The 21,917-nt window shown below is 37.1% G+C and overlaps 1 pseudogene; it reads right to left on the bottom strand.

Annotated features, from left to right (window-relative positions):
• Positions 1-1,221: 1,221 nt before the first annotated feature.
• On the bottom strand, positions 1,222-21,691 carry LOC122077516 (annotated as a pseudogene).
• Between the last annotated feature and the right edge of the window lie 226 nt (positions 21,692-21,917).

Raw genomic sequence — 21,917 nt, 5'->3', positions numbered from 1 at the left:
GGAGATCCACCATAGGGCAGGGAGAGGGAGAGAGGTGGAAAGGAGATTCAGCATCATCGGTCGCGGGTCACCGGTCAGTTGCAAAGGATAGCAGGAAGAGGGGAGAGACAAGGTGTAGCAAGATTGGATTGAAAGTTTGTATATCTCTCCATCCAACAGTTTAATTTAAGTTGATCAAATTTAATGGTTCTCAACTCGCTAGCATACTTGATACCTGGGTATCCTGCTAGCATTCCTATCCCTCTCCCATATATATATATATATATATATAAAATTGTGCACGCCCAGAATGAAATGGAAATAGGTTCCATTGACCGATAGCCCTTGGCTGGAAACCGAAATTTTGGTAACCAAAATCAAACTAATAAGATTCAACATTTCAGCAATTTAAAATGGTTTCGCAAAGTTTAGACACCCTGTACCCAACTAAATGATCAGGAGGTATATATATAAATAAAATTGTGCACGCCCAGAATGAAATGGAAATAGGTTCCATTGACTGATAGGCCCTCGGCTGGAAACTGAAATTTTGGTAACCAAAAGCAAACTAATAAGATTCAACATTTCAGCAATTTAAAATGGTTTGGCAAAGTTTAGACACACTGTACCCAACTAAATGATCAGGAGGAGGAAGTGGTCAAAAGTTTAAAAAAACATACAGATGAAGCAGCGGAGCGAGGCATCTGAAAATAAAAATATAAAATGAATCTTCATAACATGAGGGCTGAGATACTGTCAATGAGATCCGTTTGAGGTCCTCCATATCACAGAGATCATGGTGGCACTGTTAGAGCTGGTATTCTCGATATATTGGGTTTATTTTCTTATATCCTTACAAATACTAGTTACTGGTACTGGATTTTTCACGAGTACCAAGTAGTAGATGCTGAAGCATTAAAACTTGCTAGGTTTGGTCAAGTATAAAGCTGCATTAGACAGCCTTCTTGACCGAGCTTTATTCATGAGATTGGGGGCAGGGGGTGTGCTTTTTTCTTTTCCTGATTGGACAGTATACAGCTTACAATTTTTAACTCAATGACATTCTATCAAAAGTGTTTGAGGAAAGGGAAACATTCTTCACTTCCATCAATCAAAAGCTAAAACAGTACTTTGATTTGTGTTCTAATTTCAGAATGCAGACCGTCATATCATTATGATTATGAATGTAACAGCTACTTCAGTTGTGGGACAAGATTATGTGTGCTGCAATCTTGGAAGGTGTCGGCTTTTGAAGAGGCTATACTTTAATATCAATTAGGATTGTGTTCTGATGAAGCACACACTCAGAGTAATGACATGTAAAACTGTAATTACACAACCATGTACCTTGATTGCATTGGCCAAAGAAAGAGCACCCATTTTGAGAGAGGGGTGGGTTAAGTGATGGGTACACATGTTTTTCCTTCCCCTTTTGGGGAAATGGATGTTTTTGGAATGAAATATGAACGTTTCCTACATGGTACTGACAGACTGATACATTGACCAAATCTACAGCTTTGCAAAAAATTAGAGTGTCCTCATTTCTTTTAAGAAGTTGGCATCACCTACCTCTTACTTCTATGGGGACCCTGTAAGCAACAAAAATGGGTCCCGTATGCAACGTATCAAGTATAACTCCCTGTAAATTTCCTAGTACGCCCTTGAAGAAAATGGTGACTTCAACCATTGATAGATTAAAACTCGACATTGAGGATATGCTAGGAAAAACAAGAACAATAATAAATCAGAAACCAAAAAAAAAGAAGAAAAATATAGCTGTCTAGGCAGAGTAGGACTTACCAAGAGCAGCTGCTGCTTGTAACAAAAAATCATGGGTTCTTAAGCTGGAGCCAGGTCTCTAGCATCTCCTCCTTTTGTTTCTACAACAATGGGAAAGATACTCCACTGGATCAGACCAAAGATTAACATCAACCCCACACCCAAAGAGAGAGAGAGAGAGAGACAGAGACAGAGACTTCCATGCGCACCTCATGCAAAGCCTTCCATGAAAGTTCTGATCTCTCTTGCTGTACATCTCTTGCTGTACACACAATTCCACTGCCAGATCATATTCTAGAGTGTTTTCCTGTGCAAAGTGTGATTTTGAAATTGCATCTCTCTGAAAAAACAGGAACCGAATATTTAATGGAAGCTACGGGAAATCTGTCTGTAAGAAAAGCAGGAAAAAAGGTGAAGACATATCAAATAACCTTTTCCTGTCTTTGCACTTGTGGTCTGAATTTGTCAATGGACAAATGACCAAAAAATCTTGTAGGCCTACCAAGCTCTGTCGGAGCCTGTTTGCAGCCAACAAGGGGCCTGCAAAAGTGAAAGATAAATACATCACCATTTGAGTCACGTAGCTTCACTTTGGATAAATTGATTCTTAAGTATGTTAAAAAGTTAAGAAACATGTAAAACAATAAAATAAAACCTGATTGACTTCAATTCAAATGTCAGACAAATAAATTGAAGCAAAAAAAAAAAAAAAAAAAAAAAAAACAATACTCTTGCCAGATGATCTAACCATTGTGCAAAAGTGAAAAGTAGATCCAATATGTGATACAAAACTATCTAGTATGGTTGCAAGGAATCGCCCCAGCTAATCCAACTGGGGGGAACATGCCATTCAACAAGGAGCCTGAACTTGCTTCCATTGTGATCAAAAGTATTTTGACCTTGTTGCTGTACTATATCCATTTGTCGTTTTCCTGTATTCTCAATAAACATTGTTATGGGAAATGGTTTCCCATAATGCCAGTGCATGCCACACCAATAGTAGTTCTGAAAAAAATATCATCCAAAGAAAAAATATTAAAAAATACCATGTAAGAGGAAAATTGCACTCATGTTTTTTCCCCTTTTTGTATATTTACGTTAAATAAAAAGTCCCTCCCATTACACCATTGCTTCCTTATTTTGGAAGGAAAAATATTGTTGTAACCAAAGTTTTAACCCTACTTTTTTGCCCTCTTAGTAATGACAGTAAAATCCTATTAATTTAATGTGTACTCAAAAAACATGCAAGATAATGACATATCTTGAGAATGACATAATGGTAAGTCACTAAAAAATATTTTAAAACCCTTTTTTATCCCTGACTTGGAGAAATTTTGGGAATAAGGCAAGGGCCAATCAAAAGAAGGTTCCAACTTCTCAGTTCACCAGTTCGGTTACAACAAGATGCACCCTTTTTAAAATGATCTGTTTTCACTTAAAACTCTATTACTGTACAAATTATATTTATATTGTCATTTTGATTAGCATCCCAAGTTTGATCCAAATATGTGCTCAGAAAAAGTTGAATTCAGGGCTTTCCTTAGTCAATGCATTCCAGGAAGCCGGTATATTCAAACGTATCACATAATACTTCAGTCTTCTTAACCAAGGATTGATATAATTTTATTAGCCGTTTCTGTAAGGACATTTTAGTGAAGACAGTAAGAAATGAATGCAGCATATAATGGCCAGCAAGGACCATTTTGGAAAACTAGAAAGTGGCTGTAAGTATTGCCAGAATCCTGTCAAGTGCACATAAAGTAATCATACCTTCCATTTGGTAGCATTAAGCATCCCCTTTCCAACATTCTAATTGCCCTATCTGCTGCATCTCTTGTTTCAAAAATAACATAAGCTTCACCTATTATGATACAAAGGAAAGAATTACTCATTATCCTCATATTTGGAATTAATATTGAACACTTATTTACTAAACCAAACAGAATTGTTTGATAAATAACTCCATGTCATCATTTCAATAAGGTGAGATACCATAATGTGGGTTAGAAAATGTGTCGTGCTGTATCATCTTTGCAGTGCAACGTTCCTTAAAAGCACGAAAAACTATATCCTGAAAGTGAAAATGAGAAAATAAGAACCTCACAACGACAATAAATAAATGGGCTCAGATCATAGTTTTAAAGAACAGATCGGATCGCTTAGGATTCCTGGATCGGATCGGTATCGACTGAGACTGACCCCCGATCCTGACTGATCCAATACTGATCCACTGGTTATAAGGGTAAAATGGTCCAAAATACCATATTTTTTAAAGAGGTAAATCCTTCTGATCCCAACTGGTACTGATCCCAAGTTTTAAAACCTTGTGTCAGATATACATTGATCTATGCAAAGACAAAATAAACATAAAAAGAAAATACAACCGCAACAACTCAGCAATATCCCACCTAAATGGGGTTGGCGACATTGATCACTGCCCTCCAAACAGCTCTAGTTGAGGTCATACTTAAGTCAAGATCTAAACTATACATGTCTTCACTACATGCATGTCAATCTCCTAGGGTTAATTTAGGCCTATCCCTAGCTCTTTTAGTTCATTCCATCCGGATTAGATCACTCCTTTGTACTCGTGCATCCCAAGGCCTCCGTGGAACATGGCCATGCCACCTCAAACGACTTTCTCAGACCTTATCATTGTATCAGGGCAACTCCCAAATTAGCTCTAATATGGTCCTTCCTTACTTTACCCTTCCTAGAGCCATAAATGGAAATAAAATAACTGAAATATGGATAAACCAAACTGACTTGGACTTTCTCAAAATTCAACTTGTCATGGTCCAATGGACTGTGATCAGAGCATGAGCCCAGCCACAGGGCTTAATTAGTTAAACTAGCTTGATACAACTTAAGTAGGAATTCTTTCTTTTGTCGGTTATTGGATCTTTTTCAGATGCACTATACAATTAAATATAACAATATATGCAATTCATCCCACATTAACCATCCTCTCTTTAAGAAAAAAGAAAAATTCTGAGGATGGGTGGTTAAGGCATTAAAAACCACCCAACTTTGCAAACTTATCCTTCCATCATTTATGACAAGATTATCTTCAAATTGTATAATAAACGCATTATGATAAATGTGGTAAACTTTTTTAAAAAACCTTAAAATACTAGCGTGACAAACAATTTGGGACAGTACAAATGGGAAGGATAGTCACTGTGAGATTGAGGGAGAACTTTCCAAATATTTAAACATGTGATGAATCGAAACCTTTTGTCACATTCAAAAGTTCATAAGCGCCCATAGCTTTCCATGAAAAATAGTGTAGTGTCATCATGCCAGTTCACTTCGGGTAATGCTGGTTAGAAGGGACAAACAACAAAGCTTACATAAAGCATGCTAGAGAGAGAGAGAGATGTCACCGGCTTGTGCTTCATGCCTCAAGAAGAGTCTGAAACCTGGATATCGTTAGTGAATCAAGCTAAGTCTGTGCTCATAATGTGGTTAGGCCAAGTCCATGTAGGGTTGTGAGCCCAAGCAAAGGTATGCAAAGCTCAGCTCACCTTTAATCATTGACAACCCTTACCCTAAGACAGAGATGTGTCACAAACTCTAATATGTTTGATTCTGTTCCACCAACATAGTCATTTCCAACTGTTACAAGTAGAAAGATCACAAAGTGAGACTGAAAAGGGGATGGTGCAAATGTACACAGAAAGGCACATGCACAGACTAGAATTCAGAGGAACCAGGATTAAATCAGCCTCGTCTGAGCCTTGTTGAGAGCCAGACCGATCCTGACCCAGATCGAACGATTCTGGAATGAACTAGCCCAGCCAATACGTTAGTGTGTCACTGATCCTTGAATCCTCATGCACACACCAACTACACCCATGCAGACCCATTCACACATGCACAATAGGATCTAAAAATAAAAAAAAGGGCAAGAGTTCACTATCTAGAAATCTAGAGGCAAACAGACAAACAAGCAACTATAGCACAAAACAATAGGAAGTTCAAAGACTAGGGTGAAGAGAACACTGGAAAAGATCAAGAGTGGCACCAGCTCAAGCTTAAGAAGAATGAAGACTCACTAATCTATTGGGAGTAAAAATGGCAAACCCTGTCAGCTACACCAGCTGTCAGGACCTTTGATCATGAGTGAGGGGAACAAAGACTGATAAATACTTGGGCTAGAATGGCTCAAGGAAATAAACATTGAAAAAAAGTGTTATGAATCCCAGCAGATTCTTAGACCGAAAATTTGCTGAGTCATTGGCAGTGCTTGAGGAAGGGTTCCAATGACAAAATGGGGGGCTTGCGGGCCATGGCAGGTGGCGAATTTCTGTGGGGGGAATAGGAGAGAGCAGGGAAGGGGGACTACGGGTTCGTGGCTGATGGGGGAGAGAGGGGGGAAGAGCATGGGAAGGGGCTGAGGGAGAGATGAGAGGGATGAGAATGTGGGGAAGACAACAGGGAGGCCCAACGGTGCTCCCTCATCGTCAGAGGAAGTGTAGGTGGGGAGGAGTTTTGGAGGGGCGGTATGGGCAAGGTCAGAAACAGAAGAAAAAAATGGTATCTCAAGCATAATATTTCAAATGTGAGGTACCATAGACATAATTTTTCTAACGCCAAGTACCTTAGGTGTCATTTACCCAAATAAAAAATAAAAAGCAAGAGTTCACCCAATATCTGAAAATATAGAGGCAAACAGCCAGACAACAGTGGGAAGTTGAAAGACAAGGGTGAAGAGTACAATGAAAAAGATCAACAGTGGTACCAGGTCAAGCTTAAGAGGAATGAAGACTCTATTGGAGTGAAAATCAAAGAGGATAAGTACCATGAAGGAAACTTGGCTCTATAAATACGTTTTCTGGTTGCTAAGCTTTTTTTGAGAAACCTCTGAAAGAAGAGCTTTAACGGATTTAATTTCCCAAATCCCTTCAGACTATATAATATAGAGGAGACGGACCCCTAAAAGAATTTTAGTGGCAGGCAGGTGTGATACTAAAACAAATCAACCTATGGCAGACAAGTAAAGACACAAACATCCAACTTGCTTCTAGAAAGGCATGCCTAATACAGTCCCCGGTACGCAGTTCACAGATCAGACATGAAAAGGAACTGCATTTGGATTTAATTATTTGACTAGTTGAGTAGAGAGAGAGAGAGAGAGAGAGAGAGAGAGAGAGAGAGAGAGAGAGATGACCAGTTGTAGTGCCTGACAGGTTAAGGGTACACGCTCTCCAGCTCATCATCCTCATCCATCTACTGTTAAATCTTTGATGATTTACCCAGTAAATCCTTCTCTCACCTCCATGATTCATTCTGGAAAAAAAGAGAAAAGAGCCTGGCAGAGGTGACTACCAATGACGCCTGAAAGAGCAATTATTGATTGAAGACACATGACTCATAATTGGACAGAAGTCCTGCTTGGAATTCAAAAAGCACCCAACTGATAACTTCCAGCCAGTGACTGATGCCAAGACCTCATCAAGTGACCAGACAGTTGGAGGTTGGCTTGGGGGATGATGATGAATGGTAACCAATCACGAGATAGTTGGAGATTAGAGATAGGGATGAGAGGTTTTGTCAAGACAAGGATGTTATCCCAAAAACCCAAAATCTGTCTAAGGGTGGATTTCAAAATAGCAATTGTTAGGTGTGGAAACCAAACCATGGAATCAAGGGGTTAAAACATCCTTAATATGCAGGGAATCATAGGAAGCCCATTTCTGCACTCTCAAATGCTTTGTGAACAACGAAAATAGAACTGGAAAATTCTATTAAGCATTTTAAAGTGTTGGATTTATGGGCTTAATTAATTATTCGGGTTGATTAAATGGGTGGGTGTCAAGTTGTATGAACCGGTTCGGTCCACTCTCAGGCTTAGGGGTATGCTAGCTCAACCCATTGTGGTTTAGGGTTTTGGGTGCAGGACAGTATTATAAATAATGGGTTTTGGGTCCCTACAACCATCAGTCACTCTTCCCCACTTTACCACTAAAGTGAGAGAGCTTAAGGACATCTAAGGGGCTGTAGAAGATCCATAGCCAAGAGAAGGAAATTGTGTGAACTGCATCGATCCTCTATGTTTTGATTCGACTTCGTGTTCTACTTGTCTGTATAGGAACCTATTAGAGTCTATTGTGAAACCCTAAACAATCTAACATAAAGTACACAAGATCTAGGTGTCTTACTGTCTTTTAAGGAGGGAAAAAGACATACCACAAACTTGAAATAGCAGCAACAGGGCAAGAGGAAGTTAAATATCCTTTTAGGACTTCAAGCCCTCTGAATGGCTAGTAACAGGCCTAAGCATTTTAAAACATGCAAGTTCTGGGAACATCATTCAAGTAAAAAGAAAAATTTGAAATGGTAGTACTAGAGAAAGTAGACTAATTTATTTTTTGGTGATGTGCTTGAAAACTTTTCAACAAGTTCCCCCTTTCCATATTTTGATAGGAAAAAATGAAAAAATAACAGTACAATTAGAGCTAGATATCACCCTTAATTAAGTTCTTAGCCTCTAAGAACTTAAAACTTGAGGTGTACCATAGATACCTCTACTTCTGCTGAAGTATAACGTGGGTCCAAATTTCTAAGCAGGACAAGGGTTCCTTGCTCATGACCACTCTCCATTTGTTCCTTCCAGGGCTGAAAACAGCACATACGTCTGTTAGAGGTGATACAACAAAAAAATAAAAATAAAAACATTGTGAAAGATACATGTCTTGGATTGATGAAACAAAGGCTTAAAAAAAATTTCTACGAGGATTACATCCTAGTATTGGCTAGTGGAATAAATAAAAAATAATTGTGTTGGGAAGAAACAGTAAGAAAGTATCGATAATGGCTACTTACATGTTGCTTGAACCATTTGCCTCTATCCTGGAACATAAAATGAGAAGGTGAGGTGAAAAAAAGAACACCAGAACCATAAACAACTTCAAAATCTAGGGAGAGTAGTTTATCAAGCTAGAATCTCATTAACTATCTTGAGGATTTCAATATATAGTTATCAAAAAAAGGAACATGACAAGTTTTCTACCCAAGAGCCGGAAAATATTACAAAAAAATTCCCAGGTCAAGCAACATAAGTATGAAAAACAGAAAAGGAATAGTTAAGAGTCACCAAGTTCTCAAGAGATTACAAGGAGTTCAAATCTAGGACTAACTAATTTCTGAAGAGCAAGTCATTGTCACATCAAGTGATTTCAGGCAGACAAAGAGTAGGATATTCATATTTTAAGCAAGAAAATATCAGTCTGGGTAAACTAACAGAGCTGCTCGTGAAAAATAGAAAATTCCCCTTTCTCATTTATGTACTTTTTATAGGGCTAAAAGAGATTCTCCAATTAACTAGTAGTCTGTATGAGAAAACAACAAAAATAATCCGGTATAAACGAAGGTTCAGCACTTCAATTTCTTGATAAACTTTAACAGGATGATATTTTTCCTGGAGGAGAAAAGATGAGAGAGAGAGACAGAGAGAGTTTACAGCGTCTGGGCTTCTGGTGGCATCTATTACTTGGCTTTCAATTCTGATGCCTTTCTTTTCGGCAAGTTTAGGACCTCCTTTACCAGAAAGCTTGGTTGCCTTGTCACTGGGATGACCAACAAGATCTTTTCTGGCCTCACCTTTTGCTTTATATGGCGATATTCTAGAAAAAGACCCTGGAGGCTTTTCAGAACTCTCCTTGACACCAACTCTTGGCTTCTGCAAGATAATGGTATTACTTTCTTCCCTTGCTGGTGTAGGAGATACTATGGATTCCAGTTTCTCCGAAGTTTTAGCTGATGTGCCATGAAGAAATCTCATTCTTTTGAAAGGTCTACCATCAGATGCTTCCAAATGTGATGAATCCTGAACAGATTTTAGTTTGCCTTGATCCACAACTTGACCGGATGGAATGTTTCCAGTTTTAGTTGCACTCTCACCAAAAGTTGTGACCATTGACCAGACTTTTTCATCTGAAATGCACCCCTGATCTGATGCACTAGCGATACTACTCTTTGAAACTGCACCTGCGCCAGAAACAAGCTTGTCCTCATCTAATTGATTTGATATGCCACATCTGTTAAACATTAAACTCAAAGGTCACCTTTCACCGATGGATTTGTTTGGACTACAGGGTTCCCATCTTTTACCATAGTTGCCACTGCTTCAGGCAAGTCTAACTTGGAAGAGGAAACTGTTTTCCAATTGTCATTCCGTTTCACTCCAAGTTTTGAATCTAACTGAGGATTTCCCGCGTTGAAGAAGTGCCTGACTGCAAAATGGATACAAGAAATTAATTAACCCTTAAAAACCAGCAAATATTGTTAATACACAATCCTCCCACAAGGCAACAGAGATGACAGTTCACCATGGAAGTTCCAGCTTTTCACATAGAAGTTTAGTATTTTGTTATGACACTTGTTTTACATAAAATGAAGAAAAATTCCAGAATGTTCGAAGGGCTACTGGTCATTGGGGAAGACTTCAATCCCATTCGATGGGAATGAAATGAAGGACTGCATATGCTACATGTATGGCAGCATGCACATGTCTGTGCTATGGTTTCAAGACTTATGCCTTGAGTCTTGACCAAGAACAAATGTCAAGGAAGGTACAGCCTTAAATTCTCAACAATGCTTACATCGGCTGGAAGTCTAATTACATGCAAAATCGAAGACAAAGATGTTGGCAGAATCCCCACAAAAGGGCATACTTTTATTTGATTATAAAATTTTCTTGATATTATTATTATTTTATTTATTGTATGACAACTTCTATTATGTTTAGTATGTTGAAAAAGGGCAACCCAGTGCATGAGGCTCCTGCTACTGCAGGGTCAGGGAGGGCCAAGTTTATACAGCCTTACATCCTGCTTCACAGGAGAGGAAGCTGTTTCCAAGTTTCAAACTTGTGACCAACATGTTGCAAAAGTTGCACCACAGGCTCACCCACTATTTTTAGTACGTTGAGATCTGTAATTTCTGGTAGATCCTGGTTTGATCAGATAAATGAGTTTAAAAATTACCATTTTAGTAGATATATGTTTTCTTCATTAGTTGGACTACTATTATCATTTACCTAATTTAGTTAAATTAGATGATAAACCTTAGTTGGATTTTCCAAGTTTACCACAGTTGAACCTCAGAGATCAAGTTAAGAATCTTACTGAGAATTTTTAGTATAGGGCTGTATCCAGAGATTATGATTATTAATCTTGTTTGGAGCAAGTCTCGTGCGCTTCGCAGGAGAGTAAGCTGTTTCCAAGTTTGAAAAAGTGACCAACATGTTGCAATAGTGCAACTTAACCGTTGCACCACAGGCTCACCCACTATTTTTAGTATGTTGAGATCGGTAATTTCTGGTAGATCCTTGTTTGATCAGACAAATGAGTTGAAAAATTACCATTTTAGTAGATATATGTTTTCTTCATTAGTTGGACTACTATTATCATTTACCTAATTTAGTTAAATTAGATGATAAACCGTAGTTGGATTTTCCAAGTTTACCACAGTTGAAACTTAGAGATCAAGTTAAGAGTCTTACTGAGAATTTTTAGTATAGGGCTGTATCCAGTGATTATGATTATTAATCTTGTTTGGAGCAAGTCTCGTGCATGGAAACACAAGGAAATCCTAGGTGATATTCTACTGTCTCTATCTTAACTCTTTTTTGTTCAAATTCTTTTAAACTTTTTTATTCCTCTCTATATTATTTAGCCTCCTTTCTCAATAGCCAAATTCCCAGTTTGCATCTTTCTTCCCAAACCAGAACTCTTGTTCTAACCACTATGATATTTCTCTAAAATGTAAGGGTATAACCCTCATTGATTTCATCCCTTTCCAGTTTCCACCCTTCGCCAAATTGCTCTCTTCTATTACATCCATTACTTATTCTCAGCTTCATTCTCTAGGCTTTTCACTTTTTGGGCTCGCAACTTATAAAAATGCTCAATCACTCACCACTCAAAGTGCAAGAAAAAATGTGAGGAGAGTATACCCTGTACATCAATTTGAGAGGGGGTTCTTATTCATTGACAGAAACTTGAAAAAAAAAAATTCCCATTTTAAATTTGATTAAAGGGAATTTATCTCACTACATTTAACAACCTATTATCCTTAAAGATCTTTTTATTCTTCTTTTTCTAGGGGTGGGGGTGGGGAAGTGACCAATAAAATTAACTTAGTTGAAATACATTTAAAATTCAAGAGCAACAGATTTGCAGAGGTACAAATCTGGATGCTGGGAAGGGTTCTCCATGCTTATATGCTAGGAAACAGGTTTCAGATATGAGTAATGAAAAAGAGAAGACATAGGGGGGATCTACCTTCAGTGCCAGCTATTTTATCCTCAAATTCATTTGATATTTTATATTTTCCAACATCAAAAGTACGATAGAAGACATAATCAGCCATTCTCACTTCCACATCAAAAGGTTGTGGATTTCTTCTGTCCTTTGATGTGCAAACAACGTTGCATTTTCCAACAAGTGCTTCCTGATAGACATATAGAAAATTCAATAAAGATTATCATCGTAGAAAATACTAATATACTCCAAAGACAATTTCATTAACTCTTAAAATAATACATGCATTCATGGTGTCAAGTATCGATACAATAAGGACAAGTAAGTATTGATACAATAAGGACCATAACCTATCGAGATTGGCGAAGTCGATATAATATAGAAATGATACATGAAAATAATTTATGTAAAAATCTGACATAGACTGATACAGTACTGATACACTTGATACACAGGCTTTCTAAACACAAACATCCCAGTTTTTGACAGAAAACTTCTTCCTACCATGATTTTGTGGATCCGATCTACACTAAAATTTTAGATCTATTTAGGGTTTCACATCAGACCCTAATTGGTTCCCATACAGACAACTAGAATACCATATCAAATTAAAACATGAATGATTGTATCAAAATATAGATGGTTGATTTGTACTTTTCACCTGGTATGCTGAAGACGATCAACGCCTGTCACTCCCATTGTCCCTCTCTTGGCTATGGATTTTCTACAACCCCTTAAACCTCCTTGGTTCTCTCACTTTAGTGGTAAAGTGGGGAAGAGTGAATAATTGTTGTAGGGACCCAAAACCTAGTATTTATAATACTGTCCTACACCCAAAACCCTAAACCACAACGGGTTGGGCCAGCATATCCCTAAACTTGAGAATGGACCGAACTGGTTCATGCAACTCGACTCTCATCCATTTAATCAACCTGAATAATTAATTAATCCCATAAATCCAATAATCTCCTACTTGGGCTTCATTAATTATAAAGATGTCCTTTAAATTGGTGTGGCCATAAAATCTCATTACATTAACCACTCTTACTGTGATTCAGTTGAAAAATTACCCACATCGAACAACAGCAGAAGATATACCTCAATATACGGCATACAACTTTTGTCATTACAAACATAAGTAAGTTTCTCAACACGAATCTATGTGGGAGATTAACATGGAAATATTGATATATCATCAAATAAAACTGTTGTCATTCCATGTAGATCTTAACTGTGATATTAGCCTTAACAGTGGCAAATTGCCTTTGATCTGGGGTCAATATCTAACAGTGGCCTTCTGCCTATAAACTGTTGTAAGTGCTGCCTTTTAAACTGAATGACAAGATTGCCTATAACTGTGACAAGTACTGCCTTTTAAACTGTGGCAAACATTGCCTATAACTGTGACAATTATTGCCTATAAACTGTGGCAAGCATTGCCTTCAAACTGTGACACATACTACCTTTTAAATTGTGGCAAAAATATTGCCTATAGCTGAAGCAATTACTAAAGCAAATGAAACCACAAAGCAATTAATAAATGGAAAAACTATGCATTATATAAATGCCAAAAAAAAATAATCATAATTTATCAAACTGTGCCCCAAAACATAAGGGCTAAAATTTCAAACATAAACTAATAGTCAAGAAGAAGCAAATCTCCCACTAACTAAGCATATCAAAAACTCAATAATACTCATGTTAGAAACATGATCTTTAAACACCCCACTGGAAAAGCCTTTGTAAGAGACATGCCAACATCCTCAGTGACAAGGAGTTATAATTGAAATTGTATCCTTATCCTTTAGGACAGGGATTCACTCGTCCTCTTATTTCTTGTATTAACTGTGAAAAGTACACCAACTTTTGAAAATTCAATCACTTTTGGGCAAAAAAACTCCTAAGTCAGTGTCATTTTCTAACATGTGATGACATCACTTTTGGAAAAAATGTCATCTTCACCGTCAAGAAATACATAATTAAATTGAATGTCCATAAACTTTAATGACATCACCTTTGGGAAATGCCTCCTTTACTGTTGAGAAAGACACAATCGAATTGAATGTACCACTTTGGTGGATGTCATTCAATCCTATCATGTTTTCCCCGTTGGAGATATATCTATATATAGGAACATACATTTAATGTGTCACTAGGGCATAAAAATCATATAAGAGTCACAACTGTAACTACATTCCTATCCTTTGGGCTAAAAATGCACTGGTTCTCTTGCAAATCCACATTTACTGTGAAAAAAACTATAACTTTCGAGGTCCCCAAACCCCTCACCTTTGGGCTTAGAAAACCTCTAGGTTACTATCATTTTCTTTAACTTGGATGACAACACCTTTGGGAAAATGTCACCAACTTTGCTGCCCCAGGGAAAACCATGGAAAAATAAGATGTGCCACTTTGGTGGATTTCACCCCATCCTTTCATGGTTTCCTGAAAATTTACTATGCAACTAAGCATGTGCGGAAGCTTACACCCAGTTTAATTTAAGCATATTTATTCATCATAGGGTGTTCCAAAAAAAAAGACATGTAAGCACAAAATGCCATTAATTTTCTACTTATGTCATTCATAAATGACTTTTCAATATCATGGTAATGATAAACCAATGCAAAAAACATGCATAAACAGAAATACAATTTCGACGACGCTATAGAACTAAGGCAAAACACTATAACTGTTCCAAAAGAGATATGGAACAAAAAATCTGGGTCTCATTTTCTTGTATTGAAAACAACCCAAAAAAACTGAACATCCTCCCACTGATCGAATCATATAAAACATTTCAGGCTATACATAAATCCATCCTCCCATTGACTTGACCAGTTAAGTAATTAATTTATTTATTGGAAAACAAAAATTCGTTTATATGTGAAATAGACCAAAACTTGTTCACATAGGCCCAAAACTAAAGAAAACCACACAACTTAATCAATTAATGTTCATATACAGGTTTTCAAAATCAATGGCAGTGTTTGAGAACTTGGTATTGGATTGATCAAAACTGATACTAATCCAACCCAACCAATCCAAATTAGTCCAATCAGATTGCAAAAATAACACGTGAAATTAACCTATAACTTATGGTCATAGCTATGTAACACTCATCCACCCTATTGCCATTGATCAATTGTCCAATACCTTTTAGGAAAAACTCTTTGCTTTAAAAGCATAATACCACACTTTTGGTTTGGATTCCCTAGTACAGAAAACTAGGTTTTTGAGGCACATGTAAACCTCCATATCCTCAAGCCACTTTTAAAGGCATATAGTTCAATGGTTTAACACAAGAAAAATAATTAATTCAACATAAAAAACATCATAAGAGGAGATGACCAAAAATTTGCATTAAATCTCATCAAAGTGGAGATCAAATGTCAAATCTGGGGATTGAAATGTATCAAAATTTTGGGTGATTTACATCAACATCCTGTCGTTTGCCCAAATTACATAATCCCCCTGAAAATCAAAAAATTACATTTAAACCTACCCAAACTAACACCTTGAGAGAGGTGTTAGTTTTTGAACTTGAATAGACAAATTTACCCTTCTTCTTCCTCTCCTCTATTTCCAAGGTTTCATTCGGCGGTAGATGGGTTTGTATTCCGGGCATTTTACTATAAATGGAGGTATTGGAGATGAGACTCTTCGCCGTTGTGATCCTCATGGTCTTGGCCATCTCAACGGTCTAGAATGTAGCCGCAGCTGAAGCTCCGGCTCCCGATTCCGATGCGGTCTAATCTACGAACTAAGCTCTGGCACCAGCTAAAGCAGCAGCTGAAGCTCTGGCACCGACGCCGGCACCTGCTCGTCTTTGTTCCCACGGTATTCGCTTCGGCTCTCGCCTTCGGATTGCTCTTCTAATCTCTCTTTCTCAGAGGAATAGAGGATGGATCTCATGATTTGTACATCCAGAATCTCCAAAAGATCAGTTCCCATTTCTGATGATTTGTGAAGGGAGGAAGATGACAGGATTAAAGCTTGAGGAGGGAGAGATACAGAAGAGGTACTGGTATTTATATTCATCTCTTGGTTTGTAAAGAACCTCTCTCCACTAATCTCCTCCTTGTTCCCGTTTTCAGACTGGTATGAATCCTTTCCAGTTGATTTCTGCATTCTGTTTTCTAATCATGTTTGATCTAATTTTTCAATTGTTTTCTTTTTAATAAAATATAGAAAATCAATGAAATTTACTTTTGGTGGCAAATACCATTTGTATAATTGGTCGATTTGGATCAGAATCGATTGTAACTGATTTTAATTTTGGTTGATTCAAATTCTAAGATTTTTATTGATTTCAATCCAATACGAATCAAAATTGATTGGAACCAAGGATTAAAAACCCATTATTAAGATCTGGATCAGTCTTAGAGTTGGTGAAGAATCGATCAGAATCGAAACTAGCACTAACCCTAGTTTCCAATAGTATTGGACTGATCGGAAGCAAAAAAAAGAGAGTTCACTGAGAATACTTCTTAGTAGGCAAGGAGGAAATTAATTATATGCATGTTGATCCAAAATCTTGGATAATTTGAAAAGGATATATACCTTTGAATCTTTTCATGATACCGAGATGGTGAATTGGGGATCTTCCACAGCTTTTCAAAGAGAGAATCAATTTGGAAATCAAGGAAAAGACTGAAATCAAAGAAGAAGAAGAAGAAGAGGAAGAAGAAGAAGGAGAGAGAGGTGAGTTGTGGCAAAATGGAAAGGAGAGAGAGAGGGGTAACTGAAATCAGAGAAGAAGAAGAAGAGGAAGAAGAAGAAGGAGAGAGAGGTGAGTTGTGGCAAAATGGAAAGGAAAGAGAGAGGGGTAAGTTCAGGGCAAATAGAGGAGAGGAAGAAGAAGGGTAAATTCGTCTTTTCAAGTTCAAAAACTAACACCTCTCTCACGGCGTTAGTTTGGGTGGATTTAAATGTAATTTTTCGATTTTCAGGGGGGATTATGTAATTTCGGCAAACGACAGGGGAGGTTGATGTAAAAAACCCTAAAATTTTCATTTCTTTTTTGCCTAAACCTTAGTTTTTCTTTCCTGTTCATGCCAAGTATCACATCTAAACTCAAAAGACCGACCTAGATTTAGATCCTTCAGAATGACTTTCTATATACAAAGAGCAACCCAGTGCACAAGGCTCCTGCTACTGTAGGGCCTGTGAGGGGCAAATGTGCGCAGCCTTACCCCCTGCTTCACAGAAGAGGCTGTCTCCAAGTTTTGAATATGTTACTGTAGTATGTTTATACTTATATATACACTTTGATACGAATGGATATGCTTATGATACATGCCAAACAAGTCTTCTAAGCATTGTGCACCATAAATAAGAAATAAATAAGGATATCCAACCATTGCCAAGTTACCACTGTTCACGGCATCTATATGATTCAAATATTCATTGGCAAGTGCAATATCAAATCTACTGATAAGCGATAGAAAATTATGCAAGAAGATTTGAAAAACAGCCATCTATTTGTGCATTAGGATAATTACTTATAATAATAACGAGATGTCTCTCAAATCCAAACTTCCGATACGTTGTCTGCTACCAATACTTGACAACCTGCATGTATTTGCATCACTCAGGAATTTTCCACCTAAAATAACACAATTGCTAGCTTTCACTCAAGTTAAAATAAGCTCAGTGAGATGGTCTGCATCAGGAGACGTTTTAACAGAAGCAAGGAAATTACAGAATCAAAAATGACTGGTTATATAAGGAAGAAAGGAACAAGATAAAATTGACCAACCTGAGGATGGATCTCTAAAGCAAAAGGCAAACAATAAACTGTTAATGTATAAAGCAACTGATGTAGGCAGGTTCCTGGGCCAGAAGTACAGCCGCAGGAGCCTTTAAGAACCAGGTCTCTCACACTAAATGGGAGCCCTGGTTCGATGGGCCTTTGGGCCAACCCTTTTGGGTTGGGACTTGGGAGTTAATGATTCACACAAAACCAGAATCATGGGGGATAGTGAGTTGGTTTTATTTTGTAATCTTTGTTCCTATTTTGAGTGATTAAGTTAGGAACCTAGATTACTTGCTGTACAAGTCCCAATACTTGCTTATAGTGGACTTCCTAAATTATTTGTTTCCTTTTCTGAGTTAGCAACATGCCTATATGTAATTGACACCTTAGCGTCTCCCCCTCATGATTTAATGAAATTTAATTATGCTGCTTTTTAACCAAAACCCTGTGAGATGCCTAGTCTGTAAGAGACTGTTCTATCCTCTTCTTTTTCTATTTCTTTCTCTTCGATCCTACTTTATATTTTCTTGGTTAGGCTGAAGTTTCAGACATCAAAGGAGACAATTGAAGGTACTTTAATGGTGCTGCAACTGTAAAGATCTATCCCTCGTGATCCAGTAGAAGACTTGGCCTTGAGATCACTTTCCAGTACCTGCAGTTCATTGTTCTTGGAGATTTCTGCAGAGAATTCAAGGACCAGAAACACCTGATCAAGCCATTCATTCCTGCACAGATTATGGCGGTGAACTAGCGGGGTTGCAGAGTTTGCTCATAAAATCAGCTTGGGATAACGTATAAATATAATCAATAAATTTTAAAAATCCTGAACAATATTCAAGTTTTCATCCATCAGGAGGATTATTAGACTAATTCATTTCTTGAAAAGGTTTATTCACAATACTTATATTTATCAGTGCATCATGGTGGTTCAGTCAAGACATTCCAAAAGTTAGGATATATAAGACACACCTTGCAAATCACATTTCATTAACTATTTCTCAGAAAATGGAGATATCCAAACATTTCCAGAACATAGTCCACACCTTCGAATTCCAGAAAAGAGACCTAAATGAGACAAAGGAACTTAACATCTATCCACAAACCCATACCCCCACCCCAAGTTATAAGATATTTAGGAAACCTATAGTTTGGTGTTTTTTTTTTTTTGTTTTTTTGTTTTTTTTGTTTTTTTATCAATAACATATGGTTATATTATTGTCAATTATTTCTTAATAAATTTTAAATTTATTGTCTATTTTCCTTGACAAAAATGTGTTGAACAACAACTGATTCTCCCTTTCTGCATCATGGATATTCATTGAGGATCTAAAAATCTTCCTTTCAAGGTTGAACTATGAATTCCAAAAAAAAAAAAAAGGTTTTACCGTCTTTTTCCCTATGACCTTTCATCATACAAGCATGAATATTACCTACCTTGGTCGATGCAAATGAACAAACAATTATTTCAGATAAGGCAATGAAGAATTTATATATTAGATTATAGAAGAAATTTTGAGTCTATAACAAATTAGCTTCAAGGACAGTTGGCTGAATCTCCTGAAAAGAAAAGTTCTCAAAATCACTAAATGGTACAAAATATAGATAACATCCAACTTGTTTTCATTCATCTCCCTCTTGGAAAAGTCTCACAACTTGCAACCATATTGCAGTAAGAATTAAAAAATAATAAGGCATCATTCCCAAACGATTTCGAGTTAATTTTATAGGCCCCTATTTTTTCTAGAACATTGAATTTTCATATATATCACAACACAAACAACATTTAGGGCTAGGGTAGGTGATAAGGAACTTATTTTACCAGAGGATTGTCATTAAAAATTCCGTCGCCTTTGCCACATGCCAAAAATATCTCATTCTTTAGTGGTTGATCATCTCCAAACCAAGAAAGTATTTCAATAGGCCGAAAAAACCATACGACCCTAATGTTCTTGCTGTGATTTTCTTGCTCCCATATTTTCACAATTTTCCCAATATGAGGCTCCATCTTGTTCGGTCCTTGCAAATACACGCAATCATACAAAGAGTATTTTACACCGTCATATGTAAATGAATTATAAAATTGGACCACATTATTTGTGCCACAATCTCCACGACTTTCACCCCCACTTAAATTCACAAGTACATTCTCCATCTGCTCTTTTAGAGTGAGGTGTAGCTTCCATGTCTCCAGCTAGAAGTAGTAAAGGCTCAACACTGTGATCTTCGCAAACCTAAAATAAAAGAAACATAATTAATGAAGAAGGGAACAATAATGTCTTTAAACAAAAAACTAAATTCACGATTACATTCTCTATCTGCTCTTTTAGAGTGAGGTATAGCTTCCATGTCTCCAGCTAGAAGTGGTAAAGGCTCAACACGTGATCTTCGCAAACCTAAAATAAAAGAAACATAATTTATGAAGAAGGGAACAATAATATGTCTTTAAACAAAAATTTAGAAAGTATATCATAGATACCTTAGTTGCAATAAATAATATTGCATGACAATACAAGCTCACTAATGTCCAACTAATCTATCACTAATCTATCACTAGGGCACTAATAAAAACATAATGAGAGAGCCACAAAATGTGGTCAAGACTACACAAGGTGGCTTCAAATCCCATATTGGGTTGGCATAATTATGTGGGGCAAAACATGTTACAAGCTGGATTTGGTTTTTTGGCTTGTGGGGTCCACATCGGGTACTATTTGGAGCTTATGTTCATGTCATTAAGTAGTGTTTATTAGGTAATATATGTGGTTAAAAGGATTTTTTTATAGGATCAGTAAGTCAAAATTTGTTTCCATTCAAAGTTTTATTCTGGTGCAAATTTGTAATTAAGCATTCCTAGCCTCCTAGATGTGGATATTATTATAATTTGGGGAAAAGAATGCTCCCTGGTCGTGCGGCCCTGCACCAGAACGGGCACTAATGAGGGGCACACATGGGCATCAACAAGGGGTGGGGGCGTTTTCTAGCCCCCCTCTCTGTCTGGGCACAGGGGCCACACTTTCTTTTGAGCTTGATGAAGTTACTAGTTTGATAAGCATCAAGTACTTTAAAGTATTAAGTATTCAGCATTGCCTTCACATGATGCAGAACTGACAATGACAAGGGCAAAAGCCCTTTCAGACCTTAAAATACATAAAGGGATAGAGGAAACCCTGAATTGAATGTAAGCTCCTAGGAGGCCGAAAAGCAAAGTTTGCTACAGAGCCAAAAATCCTCAATAGTCACAAGCAGATAGTTAATCATGCAAATGCAATGGCATCCTCTCTGAATGCATTTTTTGTGAATTTCACCTCCGAACTTAGCAGAGTAGCAAAGAAAATGTCGAGCAGAACATCAAAAATAATTTGCAATGCAGAAACTCTAACCGAAAAGTCGCGCAAATACAATGGCATCCTCCGGGATTGCATATTTTGAAAATTTCATCTCTGAACTTAGCAGAGTAGCAAAAATGTGTCGAGCAGAACATCAGAAATAATTAGCAATGCAGAAACTCAAACCGAAAAAGTTTTGTAAGATTTTCCGTTCGCCGTTCCCAGAGTAACCAAGAAAACAATCACAGAAGACATGCATAAACATAATCAAACTTATCTACGAGGAGGCCATAGTTCATGTAGGTACAAATACCCCATAAAAAAATGAGGAAAAAATAGGCAGCAGCAAGAGAAAAACAAGACAAAAGAGTCCCACTGGAAGTTCAATAAGAAGAACAGAAGAAAATGGTTGTAGCGTAGAAGGATAAGGATAGATATACCTCGACAACGTTTAAAGAGCTCCGCCGGAAGTTCAATAAGAACAATGATACCAAAACTCAGTAGAAGTCCATTCCTAGCCAGAGAAAAATGAAGAAAACGTAACAGAGAATCTGCAATAAATCAATAAATAAAGCGTATCATTTAAATGTAAAAGAAGAAGTATGTAACTATTAGCAAAATAAACAGCAAAATGCTCAATTATCAATTACTTCAAGAATGTCAACTAGAATTATATTCCTAACCTTTGGGTCTGAAACATACTGATTCATTCAAGTTTCTGCTATTACTGTGAGATTTCTTCTAACTTTTGAAAAGTACCATCATCTTTGGATGAACAGTATCTTCTAGGTTGAGAAATCCCTATTCTGT

This window comes from Macadamia integrifolia, chromosome 4 (genome assembly GCF_013358625.1).
Source record: "Macadamia integrifolia cultivar HAES 741 chromosome 4, SCU_Mint_v3, whole genome shotgun sequence".
NCBI lineage: Eukaryota > Viridiplantae > Streptophyta > Magnoliopsida > Proteales > Proteaceae > Macadamia > Macadamia integrifolia.
Note: the sequence above shows the minus strand (reverse complement) of the source record. Positions and strands in the feature narration are given on the sequence as shown.